At 41.8% G+C, this 13,416-nt stretch overlaps 1 protein-coding gene across 1 annotated transcript in view; it reads left to right on the plus strand.

Moving 5' to 3' along the window:
- RPTOR (regulatory associated protein of MTOR complex 1) overlaps positions 1-13,416 on the plus strand; it is a 245,836-nt gene that overhangs the window by 19,742 nt on the left and 212,678 nt on the right. The window lies entirely within an intron of this gene.

The following is a 13,416-nucleotide window of genomic DNA, read 5'->3' on the forward strand; positions in this document are numbered from 1 at the left end:
GGTGTGTGTGTGTGTGTGTGTGTGTGTGTGTGTGTGTGTGTGTGTGTACAGACACACACCCCAGTGCAGGTCACTCTTACTCTGATTGATATATGTATATATCTGTCCCTACAAGGTAGGGGAATAAGCTATATTGGTATAAAACACCTTTATACTGATAAGTGCATCTACACTAGGGATTGTACAAAAGTTAGATGAGAGGGTGTGAAACCCCTCTTAGTTTCATAGTTGGTAGGGTCGGAAGGGACCCAAGCAGATCGTCAAGTCCGACCCCCTTATAGTCTTTCCTGCTCCGAGATCAGCATTGTTTCCTTTAGCAATGCCTAACAGTTTCTGGATTCATCTACCTAAGGCCAAAGCCCATTTTTTCCCCCCTGCCACAGGGCCTTCTAACCACTTGGAACTGGTTGGGGGCTGTTGTGGAGCAAGAGCTGGTATTTCAAACCTAGCAAGTGAGCTGCTTCCTAGTACCCCAGATGTTAATGGCAGAAGGGCTCACCGACTACCTTATCATACAGGGCAGCTGGGGGCAGAGACTGGATCATTAGTGACAGAACCATTAATTCTTTTCCTTGCAATGGACAAATTAAGTGTATAATTTGCAGGCTGTCCTGGTCAAGCAAGGAAAAGGCCTTTCATATAGCATCATCAATGAAGCCTGCTGCACACTGAGCTCCAAAATTTGGTCCTCTGGGATTTTAAATGAAATAAAAAAACATGGACAATATAGAGACAAACTACAGAAATGGACCACTCTGTACGGGATTCTTGTCCTAAGTGGAATCCGCAAGTAATAATCCTGTTAACGAGATGATGATGATGGGGCGGAAGCTTTTCTCCAGTTTGTTCAGGAGCTGTGGAGACAGAGGAGCAGTGGCATTGAGCTGTTCCTGCATTCCCTAACAATGACCTGGCATTCTGGAACCAAGTCAACAAACTTGCAAAATCAGTTTAATAGGAAAATCCTTTGGGTCTTGCCATCCTGCTGACAGCTGCAAACACTGCAGGCAAAGTGACCTTGGCATGGAGGAATATGGGGAAAAGGGAGGTTGGTGCAAAAGTCTGAAGAGCCCAGGACCAATTAGAAAGCATTAGCCTTCTGAACAGGCAGGAGTGGCCTTTGCTTTTTTTCCACCCCATTTTTTCCTAATTAAAATGGTAAAGATAATTGCAGTCCTGTGACTGCTGAAGCTGGAGCAGCTGTTTGTAAAGTAGCAGCTAGAGAAACTACTCGAGCAGTTGTTGCCCAGTCTTGACTGCCCATAGCTGTCAGGTGCCTTTTCCTTTGGCGGCGTAGCTGAGTCACTCGCTGGAGGGCAGAGGTTCTGCGTGTGCTATTGCTCTTCCTGCACCAACGTGAGCAGCTCCTTCCCAAAGAGCAAAGAACACCGACAGTCTTCCAGGTGCTTGTTTTATTAAGGATGTACTTGGCAAGGAGTCGTAAAGGAAAGTGTGATTCCAGCTTGTCTGTGGTTAGTGTCTTTGTCTTCAGCGACAATTTCCGAGCGTCTGTTCAGTCACTGCCTACAACCAGTCCTGGAACATTTGCAGTGTTGACAGAAGACAAAAGGAGATGGGCATTTTGCTGGCAACTTTTTCAGCCAAGAATGTACAATAATGTTATTGTTGATAACTTGGCTGAATTTTTGGGTGGGTTTTCATAATATCTGTAAAGAGTATCTTTTTGATTAGGCTATCCCAGCCAAACACCAAATCCCTGCTCCAAAGCACAGGGCAACTGAGAATCCTTAATAAATACTGTAGAATTTAGCAATGGCAAATCAGATTTCCCCCCTTATTGCTGTTCTCAAAAATGGCTTGACAAGTCATTGACTTTATAAAAAGGATTCACCCTGAAGAGAGAGACCAAACATATAACATGAATGGTTCAAGTTCAGTAAAGTTATAAGGAACTGAGAGCAGGCTTATAATAGAAAGTGCTGGTGGGCCACCTTCAGATATCAGTGTCACTAGCAGCTCTGCCCTCAATAGAAGAGCTGCTGTCATGTGTTTTCTGTACGGTTTTAGACGTGGAGTGGGTGCTGGGCTTGTGGGTGAAATCTCGCACCTGTGCTGGGGCCCCAAGCTTAGACAAATAAGTTGCTTGTAGAAAAGCCAGCCTTTGCCTGTCTTTGGAGAGTAGGTTCACGCCTCATTCTTGACTCGTTCTAAAAGGATTCAGGTAGCAGAGTTCCCAGTCTGTAGAGGAGTTGTGATCAAAGTACGTCACTCTATATATATTGATCACAGAATATAAATGATGGTTTGTGGTCTATATCCTGAGGACAGTGGAAGTTCTGGCATAGTAAATAGATGTACCTGTTAGAGGTCTTTGTTTGGTTTTCTTTTGCAGGCCATAGACTAGCTGATAGCTGAAAGTTGGATTGGAGTTTGGGATTGAGGGAGGAGACACACAAATGGTGCTGGAGATGTCAGACTCTTCACGCTTGCAGCTTCAGTTTTATGAAATACAGTGCAATTTCCTCCATTTTTAATGTCTTTAAATATAGGGCTGGAAGACACCTTGGGAGATCATTTATTTTAACCCCCTTCTCAATGAGGGACTATTGCTGTCAAGGGTCTGGCCTAACTCTGTCTTAAAAACTTCCAAGGTTGGAGATTCTGTAACTGTGCTGGGTAGCCTGTTTCAACCCTTTCAGTTAGGAAGTTGTTGGCTTCAGTTTTCCTCACTCAAGTCTTATGTTTTGGTTGCAGTAACTAGGTCGTGATACCAATGAGAGGCTCATATCAAACGGTTTGAGATGGCACTGGAAAAGCTTTAGACTCCTCAAAAGTTGAAATTTTCTTTCTTTATCACCTCTTTTTAAAAGTTTTTTGATGCCCTTTTGAGGCTGCACCATGGTGCAGAAATGGCCGTGTTATGGAAAGTGTCTTTAGATTCTTAATTATGGATTTGTGACTATGATCCTGTAACAATATTGGCAGACATTAGAGATTTTTTGCATGTCAGGGCATCTTTGTCTGACCATTGCACTCTTGATGTCTGCCTCTCCTAATATGAGATGTGCAGAAAGGCCTGATATCAGAGAGACTTCTTGAAAGGGATAAGCTGCTCTGCCTGCTCAAATCTGATTAACGTGTTTCTGTAATTACCATGCAGCCTGTGGGTGACCGACCTATTTAAAAATACCCTGTCTTTGTGTTCAGTGAAGTGCAGCGACCCAGTGGAGATTATAGGTAGAGAAGCCTGCTGCAGATCCACTTGCAGTGACCTGAGTGCTCTCTATCCAGTAAATAACATTGGATGTCTTCTGGACAAAGATTTGAAGATTGTGGGCTTGGACATGCAAATAGCACTTGATTCATAGTCCTTGATTTCCCCCTGAATAGTTTCAGAAGCTTTGTACAAAATTTGAGTGACATACAGGGGACGCTAATTATAATTGCTTTCCTGCCCATGTCCTTAGGATCGAGTGGAAAAGCCAAGATATACTTAACCCATTCCTCCTTTTCTATGCCCCTTGCTATCATACCCTTGATAGTAGGACCACCTCTTCCTCCTGCCCATAGCCATTTTTCTATTTCTACACTTGATGTGCAACCAGCAGAGTAGAGAGTAACTAGCATTGAAAGGTTAATATTGAAACAACTTAATTTTACCCTCCAGAGGGATTATATGCTATCAGTATTTCCTGTTAGGACAGGACATCTTGCTTCCCAGGAGATAAGTCACCTAATGTCAAGTTGTGCTTATGCACCACAATATGGTCCTGCAGCCTGAACTGAACCCTCAGTAATGCCTGGGTTTATATTTAAGAAATGAGAGGACATATCCAGCATCTTTAAACTTTTAAAGACCTCTTAAAATAGGGGTTACAAGAAGGAGTGGACTAAAATGACATAGTTGCATGGAAGTTAGGAGGTTTTAAAGTTGTGTCCTCGTATGTACCTAAAATCCTGTTATGACAATTTGTGATAACGCATTAAGGCCACCAAACTGTCAGATATGCTGTCTTGTAACAATGGTCTCATCACAGAGAACTTCCTCTGTTTCTTGGGGCTTTTATAGTTTTTCTTAATTTTTTACAAAGTAAACAGATGTTTACTCATTTCAGATCATTTCTTTAATTTGTACAGACAGGGATCAGGCCTTTGTGACACACACTTGTTCTGTCAACCTGTGTGTAAATTATCCTCACGGTATGGCATGTAGTGCAGCTACTGCAGTACAGGCCTCTTGGATGGCAATGTGGTAGGCTTTCCAAGGTGGTGTTCTCCGAGTTGGCATCTAATTCTTAGGAATAGGCTTCTCATGTCTTCTCAGCAAGTGTTATATGACTATTAAATCCACACAGTGAGGCTGAAGTACTTGAGAATTAATTTCACATTGAGGTTACAAACAGGGTCAAAGATTTTGCAGAGGAAAGCTAAAGTCACTACACTGCTGACCACAGGTGAGTAGAGACCTGTCCCCCTCTGACGTCTCAGCTTAAGTAGTGCATCTTGGCCTTGACCTACAGCAACACGTGTGGTTCAGGATGGGCTGTCCTTCAGTAGCTCACCAGTCCTGAGTTGTAGAGGCAATGGGGAGGATTTTTGGATGTATCCAGAGGTCCGTAGAAGACTGAGCTGAGCCTTGCAAAAGCCTCATTGCCCTGAGCCACAGTCTTTAAGCCCAGGTCTCCAGACCTGAAAGAAAGTTGTTGTATAGCTTCCTGTCCCACAAACTCCCCTGATTTGTGATATCTTCAAAAATGCTGGAACCAGAAAATTATTTTTTCTTTTCTCATGTAACTTATTGGACATTTCTTTTAGTACCAATTTGCGGCTTATTTGTCACTAAACAGAACAGAGCATTAAAAAACAAATCTGCTTGGTCTCTTCCATTAACCTACGTGCATTCCTACTCCTAAGGAGTGGGAAACTAAAAGTAGTCTTCCTGACTGGAGTCTGTTGCTGTATAAATGAATGTTGCAAAATGAAGATGTCATTCTTTTATGTCAAAAAGGTTGCATGGAACAACTTTTCCAACTATTTAGTTGATCTTAATAAAAGATATCACATTTACCCAGAGAACCTTGTCATTCTTTTATGAATCAAGCAAATGTGAGAGGGGGTATGATATCAAAACCTCCTTAGGTCCTGCAATAGAAAGCATGTGTTTAAAAAGTCCTTGACAATTGATGTATTACATGTTAATGAAATCTTTTTTGCTGAAATGTCTGTAATTTAGGTAAAATGAAGCTGGCCTCTGTACTGGCCAAATTGTTCTGGGTTGAGCTATCAGAAAGAGTCCTTGGAGTCTTAAGTGCAGTGTCACTGTGTTATGCAACGCGGGCTTGTCAGACCCAATGAGTCCTTAACGCATTGAGTCAGTAGGAAAGCCACCTGTTACGGAGAAAGGTATTACATAAAACCTTGCCACATTCAGAGCTCTGTGCTCACAGGTACACGAGCATGTTTTCCATGTACTGTTCATCATTTCCTGTGAAATAGTGCAGAAGTGAAGTCTGGTCTAATTCTGAACATGACTGTTCTTCGGCTTCTGTATTTCTTCAAAGGCAGCGTAAGTTCAAGTTCCTAAATCTCTTTCTTTTGAGGCAGAGAAGAAGAGGTGTTATAACAGCTCTTGAAATTAAATTGCAATAAATCATCAAGATATTAGCCTGTGTTCTTAAGGAACTGAAGAACAAAGTATCTGAGCCATTAATGAAGTGTGTAGTTTGTCACTAAAACAGCTGCATACCAGTGGATTTGGAGGGTGGCCAGTGTTGCACCATGTCTAAAAATAAGAAGGGGTGGGGTGGAGCTAACAGTATTCCAAAAGTCTGTAGCAATCCAATTAGTTTAAAAGAAATTAGATTATCCAAAAGCACCTGGCTGGGTGCAGTAATATGAACACAAGCCAGTAGTAAAGTTTGTCAAAACAGTGATTAAAAGAGAGCACGCTGACTATATATAGTGTCTTGGGGTGGGTATTAAGGAAGACTAAAGCCCAAGAGAGGTTTATCCCATGGATTAGTTCTAGTGGTGACTGTCTCTTTCATGGTATTAATGACTGGAAAACAAGATTAATAAAGAAGTAACCAAATTTTCTGCATAGATAACTGGATGACATGGAGCACAGAACAGCAGGAGATCTAATATGGGTAGAACGAGGGAATGTTGACCTGGCTGGGTCTGACATCTGCTATAATTTTGAGACTGGCTGTAGTCCTCTTCTGGGAAAACTATGGCAAATGCTGTGTTTTAGAACCAACTGGTGTCCTTGAAAGCTAGCGTCACTTCTAGTTTTAACTCGGACTTCCTTTTGGTATGGGTGCTACTTTGAAAGACTAGATACTAACCACGTGGGTTGACTTTTGGCCGTGTTAGCTTGTGTTAAAGAACTGTTTCTGGCAAGCCGGTAAACCTGCTAGCACGCATTTCTTTTTTTAAAATTCTGTAACTGCTAATAAACTAGAGCAGCTCCCCTGCTGTGCATGAGTCTCAACTTTCATTTCTGGTGGTGCTCCTTGCCTATAGTGGACACTTTTTAATGCTTTGGAACCTTTTTTTTCTTTTTAAATGAGGATTTTATCAATAGTTGAACTATTGGTTTGAACATTAGCGCATCTAAAGATTTTTATAGTAAGAATCAAAATGGAAAGAACGCACACAAGTACAGAAGTACAGGGAGAAGAAACTGTAAATGCAGAGTAGAGCTGTGGGAGTCTTGTTGGTCACTGTGAGTGATATATGTAATGTAGGAAATCTTTTTCTGCCATAGCTTACACCTTAAGATAGGATTTAATTTTCCCTTCTGCTTCTCACTTTCCTTTTTTATTAAACCTACCCTTTTCTTTTACATGTGTTCCCCCCGCCGCACGTGCACTACTCAATGTCAATCTTTTAGTAAAGATACCCAGAGTTTCTCGTACAGACATAGAAGGATACCTTGGGAAGCCAAGGGAGAAGAAAACTGGTTTCTGTCTATAAGAGTTGGCTTCAAGAGTTGTCCATTGGTTTTTGAGCACTGGGTCCAAGGGAGTTGGATTGAAGTCTGTTCCCAGTAAGTGTAAAAGGGAGCTGGTGCAAGGTGGGGTATGCATGCTTCTTTTTCTGTCTCTTTTGAATGTGGCCTGTATCTCTTTCAGAAGGTACCTTAAATGTCTTGTTCCCTATTTTGCCCTTCCTGTATTTCATCACCATCTTCTGTAGAGCATATTTAACCCCTCCCCCAACCTTCTTGTCATGGGGAAGGGTTTATAATATTAAGTGATTTGAGACTCTTCTTACACCTCCTGTGGATGCTGCACAAACATCTGTGCTGTTGTTTCCCTACTTCTTTTTTTTACTAGTGAAAATCAGTATTGTATTTTTTCAAATAAAATATGCACCCCTCCCCCCAAAATCAGCTCCCAGAATTGGGGTGCATGTATTGGGGAAGCTGATGTTCTGCTCAGGATAGAAGTATTAGGTTTGACTCCTGTTTGACAGTGCAGGAGCTGTTACATTACTGTTCAGGCAGGTGAGAGAGTCAGTTGACTTATCAGCACATAATCCTTCACTCCAGAAATGTTGACAGTCATCTCCTTTTTAATGGTCTTAAATTTCCACTAATCAAGCTCACCTTTCTTAGGGCAGTTTTGCTATCTGTTAGTTGCTCCTGGTCTCTCTCTTCCTGTTTCACAGCCTGGAAGACTCTTTAGCTCTTCTTAAAATCATAGATCCACCCATGGAGATCAGCCTTGAGCAGAGGCCAGGTTTTCAGCTTTGGTTGAGCAGGAAAGGGAGGTGAGTCAGCTGAACATCAGGCTTTATTCCTGCTTTATGTATCCATAATTCTGAAAAAAATCTTTTTTCCCCTTCATTCTGCCTTTCAAAAAATTAGGTGCATATTATATTCTGGGTGTGTTGTAGTGAAAAAATATGGTATTTCAGTGGCTACAGAATGCTTTTTCTAAATTTGTTTTTATGCTGCATAATCAAAATATCCCTGTGTAGTAATTTGGTCTATTAAAAATGCTAGTTTTTTTCTTCCTTAACTGCTGGGTTGTTTTTTTTAATTGTCATTCTTGCGGATACTTTACTGAAGCAAGAATTCCTTCTGGCTTTGCCATCTCAGAGAATGGGTGCCTGATGAGAATTTGCTGCTAGACGGATTGGTAGGGAACTTGCTTTTCTTCTTAGAACAAGAACACTGTAAACTGTACTGTAGGGTAGTCAGAGGCAGCGATGGGTACTAGCTCTTGCATTTGGAGAAAATTCTAGAATTTCCTTTGATCTTTTCCTAGGGTCATGCGGGAAGGTACAGGACTCAACAGGAGGTGTCTTTAGAGGCTGCTGTTTCCATCAGTGTTGTGTTTGTCTTTTTCTTTAGTCTGATCCGATGCCTATCTACACTCTTCTGATGAAGAGCTCTTCATTTAAACTCTCTCTGCTCTTTCAGGAAGACTGTTTACACTCGAGAAAATGTTCCTTCCCATGCTCCAGAATTCTAGCAGTGTTCAAGGCTCTGCGTGTTGTTTACTGTATCATGTTTTCTGTTGGAGCACTTGAAGTCTATACACCTTTATTACCAGTACACTTGTTGTACATATTATTCCTAAGATGGCAATTAAAACCCATTGCTTTAGTAGAGGTGCTGTTAATACATCAGAATTCAAAACAGATTGTCCATTTGAAATAGTGATGAAGTAGGGACTGAATTAAATTGGCTGGGGCAGTGCATCTACGTGGAAAAAAATAATTTTTGCACCGTTAGCCATTTATTTCTATACCATTGTGAGAACAATAGGGTTTATCAGGAGGTGTTCTAAACCACCTGTTGTATGAACAATTATAGAAAATCATCAGGTTAATGAGATCTGGCTACTGAGACTGTTTTTACTATATTTGAAATTGTTCTTGCGTCAAAAAACGAGAAATGAACTACACGTGCAATATGTAGCATCCGGGTGTGTTTAGTGTAATTTGGCTTCCCAAATTTGTTTTCGATCCTGAGCAGTGTGTGTTATGCTTGTTGTTTGATCAGCATTTATTATCTAAGGAAGTTATGGAAAGAAATGTATGGCTTAGGCGATGGTTAGTGGTGTGAATTTCACTGAAATCATTTATAAAAGATAGGGGCCCCTTGCCACTTCACTTTGCCTAGTTGTACCTTTGATACCAAAATTTGGTAGTTTTTATACAAAAATGAGAGTCAGCTCAATAGTGAATGTGCACAGGTGTGTATGCACAGGTTTAACTTCCACAATAACATCTGGTGTTTGATAATAATCCATATCTTCTACTTTTCTTTGGGCTTTGTCATCTTTGGAATTGCTATATTGGCATCTTTTGGATTACTGGTTGGAATGATCTAGTCTGGCTGGGATGATGGAGTTGGGGCTGGTCCTGCCTGGAGAAGGGTTAGACTAGATGTGACCTCCCTTCCAGCCCTCCTTGTCTGTGATTCTTTATATTCAACCATAACTCCCTAATTTCAGTAAAACCCAGATGTAAGAGCTGTGCCATCAGCTTTCCAACAACATACCTTGCTTTAGGACACTGGTGCTGCCTTTTAAAATGTTTGCACTTGGTGTAGTCGGTGTCTTTAATAATTAAAAAAAACCAACAAATCAGGAAACAGTCAGTGATGTTGCTGTACTGTATTACACAACATTTTTACCAATGTTGTGTTTGTTACCAATGTTGTGTTTGAGGAAGGGTTACTTTCTTGTTGGGATTTGTTCCCGACCCTCCTGGGGAACATGTTAAATCAAACTCTAAGTCACCCCCCAAAGTATGGAATATGAAAGTGTGCTGCAGAAATGGAGCTGAATTTGGGTCAGACAGCATCCAGTTCAGCAGTGAAAGGAGGTGATTAACAGCTCTTTCTACCCATGCGTTGCTGTTGTTGCATTACCCTAAAACCTGCAGCTCTCCCCAATTCCAATATGAGTGTTGCCCTTATTAGTTTTAGGAATCTGATGTTGTAGATGTACCCATGTATGAGACCCTTGTAAAGTGACCTCTGCCAGGAAGCATCCAGAAGTGCAAATAGTACAAAGTGCATATCCCAGTGTCCCCTGCTCCAACACTAGCAGAGACTTTCACCGTTTGTAGAAAGTATCTGATGTTTGTACTTACTTATTCTGCTTCCTTAGAACTGAGAAGGAGCTGGTACAGACTTCTTTGTGTGCTTTTCCATGGAGGTCAGCTGCACTCGGTGTCCTCCCCAGCACATTGTTATACGGGTTACAGCTCTGACTTTTAACTTTCCACAGCACTTTTATTGATCTGAGAAGAGAAGTTCTATGAGAATGTGTTTCCACCTCTACAAACCCCTGATTTTTTTTTTTTCTTTTCTTACTTGGTGTCTTATGAACTTGTTAAACACTTTGCTTCAGCTGTCACTTCAAACCCTTCTTTTCTCCTGTTTCCTCAGTGTGAGACATGGACATGACTTAATCGTTATCCTTGCACATTAATATATCAGTAATAGCCTCCGTTAGTGCCATGTGGTGCTGCCACCTATCGTGATATCTTATAAAGAGCATTGTAAACTCTTAGTATACTAATAAAAATGCAAGCCGGGTTGAAAGTCTTGCATCCATTTACTAGACAATACATCCCATAAAACATTTGCATATAAATAAGCACCATTTGCTTGCAGTTAATGGATTTAAATAATGAGAAACCCATGGTTGCAAGTCTACCAATCTAGCAAATAAAATACACACATGCAAGGTAGCCGGGGTGGTGTCCTGGAACCACTAAACTCTAGTCTAGGTTATATATTAGAGCTAATTAATTGGTATGTTTATAAAGGGTGGGGGTGGTGTCTCTTTTGGAGGATCTCCTCCTCCCTGCTGGTTGGTAACCACGGTTAGAGGGTCCCCATTATAGCATCCATTTGGGCACTGGAGTTTAGAATCCTTTCAGTAATATTGCTGAATTTCCCAGTGGATTCTTTCATAATAAACAGTGCTGGTTTTTTTGTTGCGGCTGCCCTTTTTTGCCCTGGAACCTGAAGCGCTGTCCTGCTAGGTCTTCAAAGTCGGACCGGCACATGCAACTCCATTAGGGGTATGGGCCGTAGCGTAGGTGTCCTGGCCAGTCGAAAATGGAGGCAGTAACTCTGCTCTTAAATTTCTTTTAGTCCTCCAGGCAGCATGTTTTGTTTTCTCTGGTGCAGCAGCAGTACGTTGGATTTGGAATAGCTGAGGGGCTAATTTGAAGCAAAACTTGAAGTCTGCTATCAGCTCAGCTCATGGACTTTCTCATCTTCTCATTTCAGGCTGTGGTGTGGTCATTGAAAACCCCTTGTGTAGAGCTGCTGGTCTTGATGCATTCCCTTGGTTCCCTCCGTCATCTACAGTCCCCTCATCTGCCACAACACGGTCTTTTACAGAAAGATAGAAATAAGTAAAAGAAAACATCCATTAGGAATTTAATGTGGTAAAACTGCTGTATTAAATGAGCCTTTGTCATCTTGGATTATCATGCTTTGTTAGCCTTTTTTGGTAACATGGAAAATAACCATTACTTTTATGTAAAGCCTGGTTTGTCCTTCAAAAGAAGGAAGAAAATGTAGCTGTTCTGATCTGGTTTTCATCTCCCCTTTTCAGCTTCCTTCATCACTACTTCCTTTGCTCCTCTCTGGCCTCCATTCAGATGCACAGATCTCTATACAGTTTGGCCTGTTTCTAGCTTTTGTGGAAATTTGGACAGAGCTGTTCACTAATAAAAGTTGTTTATAGTAGAAAACTAAAAATTGTCCGTGCTATTAATGTGAAAGAAATGAGCAGAATCCCAGGGATTGTTTCAGCTGAAATGTCTTGTCTGAGGTGTGCCCCAGCTCTCCCCACCTGGGCATCTGGATTCAGAGCATCAGATTCTGAAACAAATTCTTTTTTTGATAGCTTTTTTGTATTTGAGTAAAGTGGTGGCAAATGGACTGTTTCAATCATAACAATGAACTGACTTGTTTTTGCAAGCTTAACGCTGATCAATAGCTTTGTCAGAGAGGAAAAATGGACCCAGTCTTTCACTTCTGTAGAGTCCATATAGTAATGTGATAGAGCACCACGGCATGTGAGCCACCAGTGGCACACGCATTCACTTTGTATGGCACGTGGCAAATCTGGGAGAAAGAGAAACAGATAGAGATAGGGCAGGCAGGAGAGAGCGGAGCAATGGATAGAGAAGGGGGATCATAGCAACACATGGGGAGGGGTGTAGCTTGCTTTTACACCTATGAAAAATGTTGTCCCCCCCACTGCAATAAGGGGACATGCAGGATCCAGAGGGTATATGGGTCATTTGGACCTGAAGAGTGCTGCCTGTAGCACTGCCTTTTGATGCACAGGACTAAACTTCCTGGCCTGGTTTTGGGGTCACAGTAGCTGGTGTTTGCAGCCCTTCCACTGCTGCACTGGATGCTGTGTAGATTGGGTGTGAGTAGAGGTGTATATGCAGATCCAGTCTGTGCAGCGCAAAGCTGCATGTGTTGCAATGACTGAACCTCCAAGCCCTCTTGGTCAGGTTGAGCGCATTCCCTCTTGGCTTTTAGCCATTGCCTTTTTTAAGGCAGAATCATGCGACTCTCCCAGCTCTCAGACCTGGCCCTAGGCTACTGTCTCCTGCAATCCACTCAGCAAGCCTGAATTAGGTTAGGTACCTGCACTTTGTTTCCCTCTGGGGGTAAAAGAAGAAGTATCCAATAATCAAAGTATCACTTAAAACAAGATCATTTAGAAGAAAACACATCTTTAAAAAATCCAGATGCATACTAGTCTTTCCCTAAGGCTCATTATTTCCTGGATCTGGGCAAAGACCCAACTTCTCTAGTTTCTCCTGGCAGATGCCCTGTTAGTCTTCCTGCATGGCTGCTGATAACTGGCCCCCATTGCCCCTGCTCTGCAGGGCTTTCTAACTCACTCTGATTCTTTGGGCACTGGGTGCCTGCATCTTCTGTGGAGATAGGATCTTGATAGCTAATCATTCCTGTCATTGTCTTTCTAGGCTCTGCTTGGTATGCTTTCATTTGGGGAGCTCTTGGGTTGCCTGAGTGATTGTTCTTCCAGCAGCCCCGACTGAATTAAAGCAGCAGAAGTGTTTAATGACCGTTCTGCGACTCCAGTTTACAACTTCTCCTCTCTGGCTGGGTCACATGCAGAGCTCGTGAAGTTATTGCTTGCATCTCGGTATTCTTAGATTACATAGCAGTTCCACGTCTGTCACAGCTCACACAGATCGTTAACTACGTTTCTAAATCTTCATAGGCAGGACACTTGTTCAGCAAAGTCCCAAATTCTGTGCACCTAGTAACTCGTGTCAGCAAAATTGTGCCTTGGGACAAGTGACTGAAAGCTGCCCTGGAGGGCTCATTTTTTTCAAATCTTACAGCTGGTAATCATACATTGCCTTTTTAATATTAGTTGTGTCATTTATTTTTATGCATCCTTTTTTTTTTTTTTTTTTTTTTTT

The sequence above is a fragment of the Gavialis gangeticus genome, unplaced genomic scaffold (genome assembly GCF_001723915.1).
Source record: "Gavialis gangeticus isolate Ggan-Ray unplaced genomic scaffold, GavGan_comp1, whole genome shotgun sequence".
NCBI classification, from domain to species: domain Eukaryota; kingdom Metazoa; phylum Chordata; order Crocodylia; family Gavialidae; genus Gavialis; species Gavialis gangeticus.